Raw genomic sequence first — 9,522 nt, forward strand, 5'->3', positions numbered from 1 at the left:
ATTGCTCTCTTTGTCAGTGAGAATAGTTCAGAGTGCTCTTCATTCAGTTTGCCCTTCTCAGAGAGCAGAAGTGTCTCTTGTCCTCAAAAACTCAACTTTTGAGGCGATTGTCATCCCAGTCTCGCACGGATTTGATGGCTTTGTGGGTGCAAAATGGCAAGCATTTTGGTGGATTTTTAGACATGTTCAAGAGATCTCAGTGTCAGATGGTCAGCTGATCCACCTACTGGATAGATTGGCACAGCCTTTGGTACAGATATTCATGGATCATGAATCCACTGACCCTGTCTTTAGCGCCACCATGAAAGTTGTTACATGCTTCAGGTTGAACTGTAATCACTTTGGTGATTGAACTGCCAACCTTTCGATTAACGGCCAACCCGCTCTATCTCCTGAGCCACAGCCGCCTAAGATGGTGAACATTAACATTATACCTGCTAAACATCAGCACGTGTGGGATGGGATTTTAAGGGGGTGTTTCAAATTAAAGTTTGTACCCCAAGATGCCCTTTAATATGTGTATAATATGTAGTGTTCGTCTTGGTTTCGAGACCGGTCTTAAGACCTCTTTTTGATGGTCTTGGTCTCGTCTCGGACTCGGCCGCATATGGACTCGGTCTTGTCTCGGTCTCATTGACATTGAGGACTCTGGATTTTATTTCAAGACCAGTGAAGACCATAACTTTGGGAATATCAATAAATTGCTTTTACATTGTCTGATTTATTTGTTAATATCCTAACTTTGATTGGATGTAAAACGTATTGATTCAAATGCAACCAATAACCCTAAATAAAAATGTGTTGTTACCGTAACGACTAGGTCTCGTCCTCCCTTGGTCTTGGTCTTGACTTGGTCTCAGCCCCTAAAAGTTTTGGTCTTGTCTCGGTCTTGATAAACTCTGGTCTTGGTCTTGATTTGGTCTCGATTTGGGCGGTCTTGACTAAAACACTAATAATATGATATAATATAAGATATTATGCGTACTGTGAGCCGTGTAGGAACAGTTATGAAGATGCTAAGAAGACAGATTGCCTGAGCAACTTTCACATAGAAGCAAGCTACATAAAATGGAGGGTAGTAAATTTGATTTGTGCAGATAATGAACTATACACAGTGTTTCATGTTAAGGTACACTACACACTGACAGATGTTATAAAACACATGCACATACACACACAAGGGAATGCACATGGACAAACATAGCTTTCATCAATGTGCAGCCAAACGCTCTACAAAGCATGCACGCAGACATCAAGGTGTTTGCTGCATTTCTCTCGTGAATGGCGACACACACACGCACACACACACACACACACACACACACACACATTGGTGGATTGGGCACAACCAAACCAAAACAAACCAATGCCATGTGGCTTTGTATAGAGCAGGTGCTTGCAGATTTACACACATGCACAAGATAGATAGATAGATAGATAGATAGATTTTGACATTTTGTCAAAATAAACTATTACAGTAACTCACTGCAATAATCCGCAGTATTAATAACAAATATTCTTCTGCACAACTTCATGTTTTATTTTTAGAACACATAGAGGTAAAACATTACTGTCTGGTACAGCACTATAAAATTATGTGGTGTGGGATTCCTGCTGGGAATTGCTCAGTGTCTTTTATGGGCTATTAACATAAGGGCCCATTGTCTCTTATTGGGCCAGTGGAGCTGAAGAAAGCAATTACTACAGTACCATACTGCTCGATGGGAGGGTGGGGTTTCAAAACTTTCAAAAAATGTGGCGGAGGGGAAAATGGGTAAGAGGATCATGGAGAAGGTAAAAAAACAGAGAAGATGAGCGGCAGGAGAGATTGAGTGACAAAATGGCAAATATAAAGGCAGTTAAGAGGAACAAAAGCAGAGTGGCAGCCGATCCCAGTGTGGCGGAGACTGTCCCATAATCCCGTCATCCACTCTAATCTCTATGACGACGAGCTCCATCGGTGACGTCACCGTTATGAATATTCATTAGGTGAATCTGAGCTCTCCACTGAATCCTCCATGCTCCCATTACATACTCTTATGGTCTTGCTGTTTCATTATTTTCTGATAACATACAAATGGCAACATTTAAGCACAAAGTAAAATCACACCAAATTCAGAAATACAGCAAATATCAAATTGTATGACATTAGAACTTTTTGATTTGGATGTGTGATTGCCCTCACGGTGTCACCCAACCATGTCGGTGTGGTGATAACCCAGTATTTATAGCCTTTAAAGCCTGACTTTCGAGTGTCTTCCCCTACATAGAGATGTTGTGTTGTTTAAAAATTGAGATCTGTTGTCTATTCTTAAGGTATCCATAGTGTTGCACTTGTTTGTACAATGAAAAGTGACAGAAGTAACTGTGAAAAATGAAAAAAGGGAGCTTTAGCGACTTTCTCACCTCTGAAAAACTGGCATACCTTTCACCGCCCTGTAGACTAGCACCAGTGTTTTGAACTGGACTTGTGGCAGACCTTCAGGGCGAATCCACCTGATGTTGTTGAAATCTGCAGGAGCAAGCTACTGCTGTAATGTTTGCCCAGGGTCACACCCATGTTACTCACTGTCCAAGCAGACGTCAAAGCATTTTGACGTCCAACGTGATGAACAGGTCTTGATCCAGGCATCCCATACCTAGAAGCAATACTAACTCAGTGTTGTCCAGCTTGAGCTTTAGATCGCTGGTTCAAAACCTTTTTTTCCCTTTTGTTTGTGACCTCTTAAAACACGGTAGTCTCCTGTAAATCCTCATCGGTGACATCAAGTTGCATGTATATAAGTGTATATAAGTGTGAGTAGTAGTTCAGATTGTTTAATACATTATATATATTTTATTTTATTAATATTAATATCAATATTATTTTCTTATCAGCTTCCAATCCATTAGATTCATCTTGTGACCCCTGGTTTGGGAACTACTGCTTTAGATGATGGCCACTGAAGGCTCTGTAACCCAGTGCCAATGAACCAGTAATTGCTCAAAATCATTTGATCAGCGCCTTCTGCAGCGCTCTCCGTGAACAGATGGAGACTACCTGATGTGACCCACAGATAAATACTGTACATGAATGATGCAGCACTCTCCCAGGGATGCGGCAATGCCGTCAGATGCATAATTTTCAATCACAATTAGATCAGAAAAATTGACAAATATATAGATGGGGCGCAACCTATACTCAGGCAAGAATTATACTTCAACCATAAACACACGTTTTAATTTCTATTTAGATGCACACTCCCCACACACATGTACCAGTCCTCTGCATGCTTCCCTCTCTTTATCGCCTTCCAGCACCTGAAATCTGGCACATTCTCCAGCGTCCTCATTAACTTATCCCTCTCTCCTTCCCATATCCCCCCTTGACTCTCATTTTCCACCCTCCCTCTTTCTCTCTTTCCGTCATTCAGACATCTGTGTGCTGGCTGTGAGGTAAGCAGAGGACTTATCTATCGGACAGCTAATTCAGAACGGTTGACACAGCACAGCTGATACGCATCTAGTGTCTGTACGTGTGCGCAGGTTTGGGGAGGAGTTTGCGCACTTCTCATCAATATTGTACAGCTTTGTGCTGGTGTGTGGTGAGATTTCTGACAAAGATTAGATAGTGTTAATTTGTTTAAAGAAAGGACCACCAAACTGTGGGGTTATCTGTGTGTGTGTGTGCAGGATGTAAGAGCAGATCACACACATACATTCACATACTCATATTCAAAAACAAAATGAACTCTCCACAGGCACTTTGAAAAGGTGACTCTTTATTTTCTAATTATTATACTGTATATAATATTCTTTCTCTCTAGATATAGGTAATCATATTTATATCATGTAAGTAAAAGTGTGCTTTTATTCACAGCATGTGTCCGTGTCAGACCGCTGTTGGTTGGAGGTTTACATTATAAAGTATACAGTGAAACTGGCTGGCAGCTGGTATGTGTGTGAGTGTGTGTGTGTCTGTATGTGTGTGTGAGCTGCGAGAGTTATACAGTCAGTGTGCCTGTGTATAGAAAGACAAATGTGAGTGCCAGCATGTTTCTGCATGCGTGTGTGTGTGTGTGTGTGTGTGTGTGTGTGTATGTGTTGAGGACTAAGTATTTCATGACAGGGCTCAGGTGTATGGAGCAAGATAAAAAGCTGCCCATTGACACAGATTTCAAAACAGTTGACCATCTTCTACCTTTAAACACATTACCCATCAACACGCCTTTATGTGCTTTAAAATTAAGACCCACAATTTTTATTGGGGGGGGGGGGGGATTTGCTAATGCTACTTCATGTTACAGTTGCACATTTGTCTTTAGGCTTTTGCTTTTCTCTTTCACCAAAGGCTGGTTGTTATTTACTCCTCACCTCCAACTGAATAGTTTCACCTCAAAAGAAAATGCTACAACACATGCAAGATACACCCCCTGAAAAAAGTTGCTACACATATAATAATCACAATAAGAATAAAATACTGAACCTCACTTTACTGATATTTTTGATCTTTTACACATTTTTGTGGTGTTCCTCTGAAGGGACTGCTTCCTCTTTGTCATGAATTAGCTAAGAAATACATGAAGTCCAGTATGCACGTTAAAATGTATAGAACTTCTCCATCTCTTCTCCTGAGTTTGTGTTCTTGCATTTATTTTCTAACAGTCCTCAGGTCAGTTTGAAATGGCCAAAGTCAGGTAACAACCATTTACCACTTAAAACTGGTTTGATTATTTTGTATTGTACTTTAAATAACAAGACCAAAAGTCTAGCCAATGCTAACATAATGATGTTTAGCAGTTTATCATGTTAGCATGCTAACATTTGCTAATTAGCACTAAACACAAAGTACATCTGAGGCTGATGTGAATGTCAATCGTTTTGCAGGGATTTGGTGACAAACTGAAGTATTGGACAAATTGAGATTTTGACCTGATGGTGAGGCTGAGATGAAAAGTTAAGGGGTCACCAAAGTTATTACAGTTCATCCAGAGGGAGATGTGAATATCAAATTGCATGGCCATCCATCTAGTAGGTGTTGAGATATTTCAGTCTGGACCAAAGTGACCGACCAACATTGCCATAGAGCCATGCGGCTAGCTTAAAACCCTACTGTCTCGGCACTCTGTAATAATACCAACGTTGTGATTGATGTGTTGATTTCGCTGGTCTGTATGCCTGGTAGCCTGACTCTACCAATTCAGTCTCTTTGAGGCATGGCTTTCTCAGATGAGTTTGACGCCAATAGAAGTTTATCACATGTGTACTGTAGCAACTGGTTTTGAAAATTGAATGGACTCTGTATTGAATAACAGTAAAAATGGCTCTCAACAAGAATCTCATGATCCATCCATCCGTCCATCGTCAACCGCTTATCCTGCGTACAGGGTCGCGGGGGCTCGAGCCAATCCCAGCTGACATTGGGCGAAAGGCGGGGTACACCCTGGACAGGTCGCCAGTAGAATCTCATGATGTTTTTGGTTAAGATTTCACTTCCAAAACATTTGTTCAAGAAGGTGAATCCTTTACCATGGACTGTTGCTACTGCTCATAAGGAATTTATTCAAGAAAGAGCCTGCCATTTTGGGCCTTTCATCCTTGGCCAGTCAACCATGCCAGCCTTGGATACGTTCTGCATGTAAACAACACTGTGTGAATGTGGGGCTTGAGGCAAAACCGTAAAATGCATATTTTAATTGCTCTGTACTTCCTGTCAAAATAATTTCTAAAATACAAGACAAGTACGAAATCTCTCTAGCTAAAGGACTAAAGGAAATTATTAAGGAAGAGGGTCGTCTGGAAGAAGGGCTTAATACGCAACAAGGCCAGAATAATTCTTAAAATCATGGCTGCTATTTTAAATATAGATTCTGTCTAGGGAACTGTCCACAGTCTTGCTGTATACTGTCCACAATAACGACAGACACTCTAAATCTAATTGACAGTAAAAGTGGGACGACCTCTCTCATCAGGTAAAAGCTCCTACTGAGAAATGCTCAACAACACAATAGTTTAAAAGCCAATCTTGCAGACAGTGTTAGTAGATTTCCCCATATTTTGGAAGATTTTTGGAAGATTGAGAATGAGAGACAGCAGGCGACACCACGTGGTGCTGATTCAAGACCAGCTGTCATTAGGGATTCAATAGACTATTGTCTATCCTGTTAAGCCCCCTCTGCTGATCCTAAATCAGCCACACAGACAGTCAGATCTGTACAGCAGGTGTGTCAAAATAAAAGACCAACAGTCCAGTCAGACATTTAAAATAAAAAATGACTCCCCTCTTAGCCTTTTAACATAAACTCCTTACTAAATTTTTTCACCCGAAAACCACTGACTACAAAACAGTCTTTGCATCTTGTATGGCTGCGTCTGCTGAGGAATGATCGGGGCAGTTAGCTCTAAAACTGATCCCAGTGCGACCGTTAAAGGTCGTGGGAATGCAGAGGAGGTTATACTGGAAGCCCCATGGCTGATCTGGGAGCTGTCTGAAGGCAGGACAGGCAGGCACTGGGTGCATGGGTGAGGAGAGGCTAGCTGCACTCACACGCACACACACACACACACACACACACACACACACACACACACACACATGAACAAACATGCAGGCACATAACTCCACCCCTAAGCCCTCCTCACACAGTAACCTTGTAAATGTGATATGTAAGTGTATGTGTGTGTGTCTGTGTTTTGGTAGCGACTGCAAAGTGTAGAGTTCTTATAACATGTGTTTGTCTCAGAGCTGTTCCATTAAATTCACATTTCTCAAAAAAATACCTCTGGTCCTCCGTGATTGATTAGCTGGCTCAGTATACTTGAAGTTCCATAGAAGAGCGACACATCAGCGACAGAAACAGTTTGTTGTTTTTTTCCCAAAGAAACACTTATAATGATTTTTCCCAAACATGACACAGTGATTTTTCTTTTAACAGGACGCACTTATCCCCACACCGCACTGGGCAAAGCTGAAGCCGTGAGTGTGTGCCGTGTGAGTGTGTGTAGGAGTCTGTGCATATTTGTGTATATGTTTGTGACCATTAATGAGTGTTGTGTATGTGTTGTGTTCTTGGATATCTATACTTATGAGGACCTATTTCCCACACGTTTGCTAAAAAAACCCTGAAATCTAAAATAAGGGCACTTGTCACTCTTTTTTTATAGTAAGGATTTGATCAGATCAATATCTTAATTTTCAAAATTATTATAGTTTTTATTTTAAGAGAAATCTCTTCTGTGATATTAGTTCATCACAATATGGATCCGTGAAAAAAGGCATTTTTTCAAATCGCCTTAATGTGTTCCTCCTAGCTTTAATTTCAATGTGCCCACAGATGACCAGGACAGAGGACTTGTTCCTGGAGCCACAGGGAAAAGGAAGGAGGCCAGATGTAACAGTGTCCCTGTTAAGGTGCATTATTTTAGATACTTTTCTAATTTGCCGTTATACTTTATTATTTAATTGAGGTGATCAAGATATCCTGGTAGTTAAAAATGCTGACTTAGAGAAAAGTGTTAGAGAATACACAGGAATACACAGCAAAAGCAACCCCTGTACATTGTAATAGAATCCATAATGGCAGTTAAACAACATTTCCTCTGGGAAGTCTATAATGTAAATTTTTTTGGTGCCGCTGTGAGGGAGGCTGTGGTTCAAATCTACAGTATTTTTGAGGCTGTGGTTGAATTGTAATATAGTGCCGTACATTGTAAACTGTTCCAATTATTTTGCCCCCTGTCAGTCTTAACAGACACAACTGATACTTTCCAGCTTCATAAAACATTTTTTATAGACTGCTGTATTGGATTGTATTATTTTCCGCATTCAACCCCTGTAATTAGGAGACAGAACTTTTGCCTGTTGTGCATTGGGTCAATAAATCCTCAAAAGTATATTAAGCTAACTCTGAATGTGTGTGTGTGTGTGTGTGTGTGTGTGTATTGCACTTTCAGTGGTGAGTGTCCCGCTGACGAACTGTAAAGTGACCTCTTGCACCAGTGAGGTGAGGTTAATGTCCACAAGAGTTTGTCCGAGCGCTCCACTGTCGCTTCCTCTCCTCCTGTCAAGAGGCTTCAAATGTGATCAAAACAACACAAACTCACAAACCACATCAAAGTAGAAAATGAAACTAGAATATAATATTACAAAGACTATGACCCTTTCTTCCCAACTCTGCTCCCTTCGATCAATACCCCCATCACCCCCAGTGAATATATTAATAACTATAATATGTGACAGAGTTTGTCATCCTCTGCACAGTGGCACCTTTAGAGTAGAATAATCTTTTTACTAGTAATACAATTATTTGTTGTTGATATCAGAGTATCAAAGCTGTATGGTGGTAAGAAGAGTTAGACAGAGGTCTAGTCTCAAAAAGCACCCTGTGCTCTATTGGAGTAAACATCATTAAACACAGCACAGGCTTTCAGGGCCACACACCCTTGTAAGGCGTCTTAAATGTAGCAGTTCAGTATCCGTACGCAGTATAGAGATTAGGGTGCCATTTGAGACTTGATAGCAAATGTAAGCACTGGAAGCGGATGGATATGGCATGCATGGTTTGAAAGGGCAATGTTGACATGGCTCATGGATGCGGGTTCTGAACTCTGACCCCTAACAGACCCTCAGTGTCCAAGGGGCCTCTGGTGTGCTGAGCTACATGGTTACTACTGCTGAGTCAGTATACTGCAGGAAATCCTATGCAAAAAAGAGTACTTAGAGCAGTCCTGATCTAAGCTAACCTGGAGGCCATGATATACAGGAAACATTTTGAGTAATATTTGGCACCAAGTATGATTAACAATATTTCTCTAATATATGTTTGATCCTTAAGCTAACTCAAATAATTCTTAATTAAAATTGTTCTCCTACCTCGGCTTAAGGCAAAAGAAAGTTACCTATCTAAACTAAAGTTAGCGAAAAAGAGTAGCTAAAGGCTAACCTGTAGCTAACACGAGAAGAAGAGTACAGTCTTTGCATTTTCTCTACCTCTACTTCTCTTTTGCAAGAGCGTGTTATATCGTTAGTTAGCTATTCAGCTAGTTTAAAAACAGTTGTTTCTGAGCAAATGTACTTTGCCTTTCCTTCCCACACTCCAATATAACACTCACAACGACGTCGCTGCAGCGCTGAGCATAAAAAGCCCTTGTGTGCTCCTGTCCTTTAAAAATTAAGAGCCCTTGCTTCGAGAAAAGCATTTTTTTCCGTTTCACAGCCCGTGACAACTGCTGATGTTGTAGTTAGCTTGCAAAATTAATATTTACATGTGGACGACAGCAAGAGCAAGTCTGTGGTGATGCACGTTTGTCCCTTTAAGCTCCTTTTATGGCGTAAAAGACAGTGGATAAAACAGCAGCGTCATAAATTAAACAGTATGACTGAGGTTTAAAACATATTTTATTATCAGGGAAATATCTCTCAAAGTAGTGGTGTAATGGCATCAGCTTGGTGTTGTCTCATGTTTAGTTTATACAAAACAGTGCAATGGTGGCTAAACAAGGAAACAAAAAAGCACCCCCCCCCCCCCCCCCCCCCCCCCCCCC

At 40.9% G+C, this 9,522-nt stretch overlaps 1 protein-coding gene across 1 annotated transcript in view; it reads left to right on the plus strand.

Annotated features, from left to right (window-relative positions):
- LOC123958341 (histone-lysine N-methyltransferase 2B-like) overlaps positions 1-9,522 on the plus strand; it is a 49,270-nt gene that overhangs the window by 34,755 nt on the left and 4,993 nt on the right. The window lies entirely within an intron of this gene.

This window comes from Micropterus dolomieu, linkage group LG02, assembly GCF_021292245.1.
Source record: "Micropterus dolomieu isolate WLL.071019.BEF.003 ecotype Adirondacks linkage group LG02, ASM2129224v1, whole genome shotgun sequence".
Lineage (NCBI taxonomy): Eukaryota > Metazoa > Chordata > Actinopteri > Centrarchiformes > Centrarchidae > Micropterus > Micropterus dolomieu.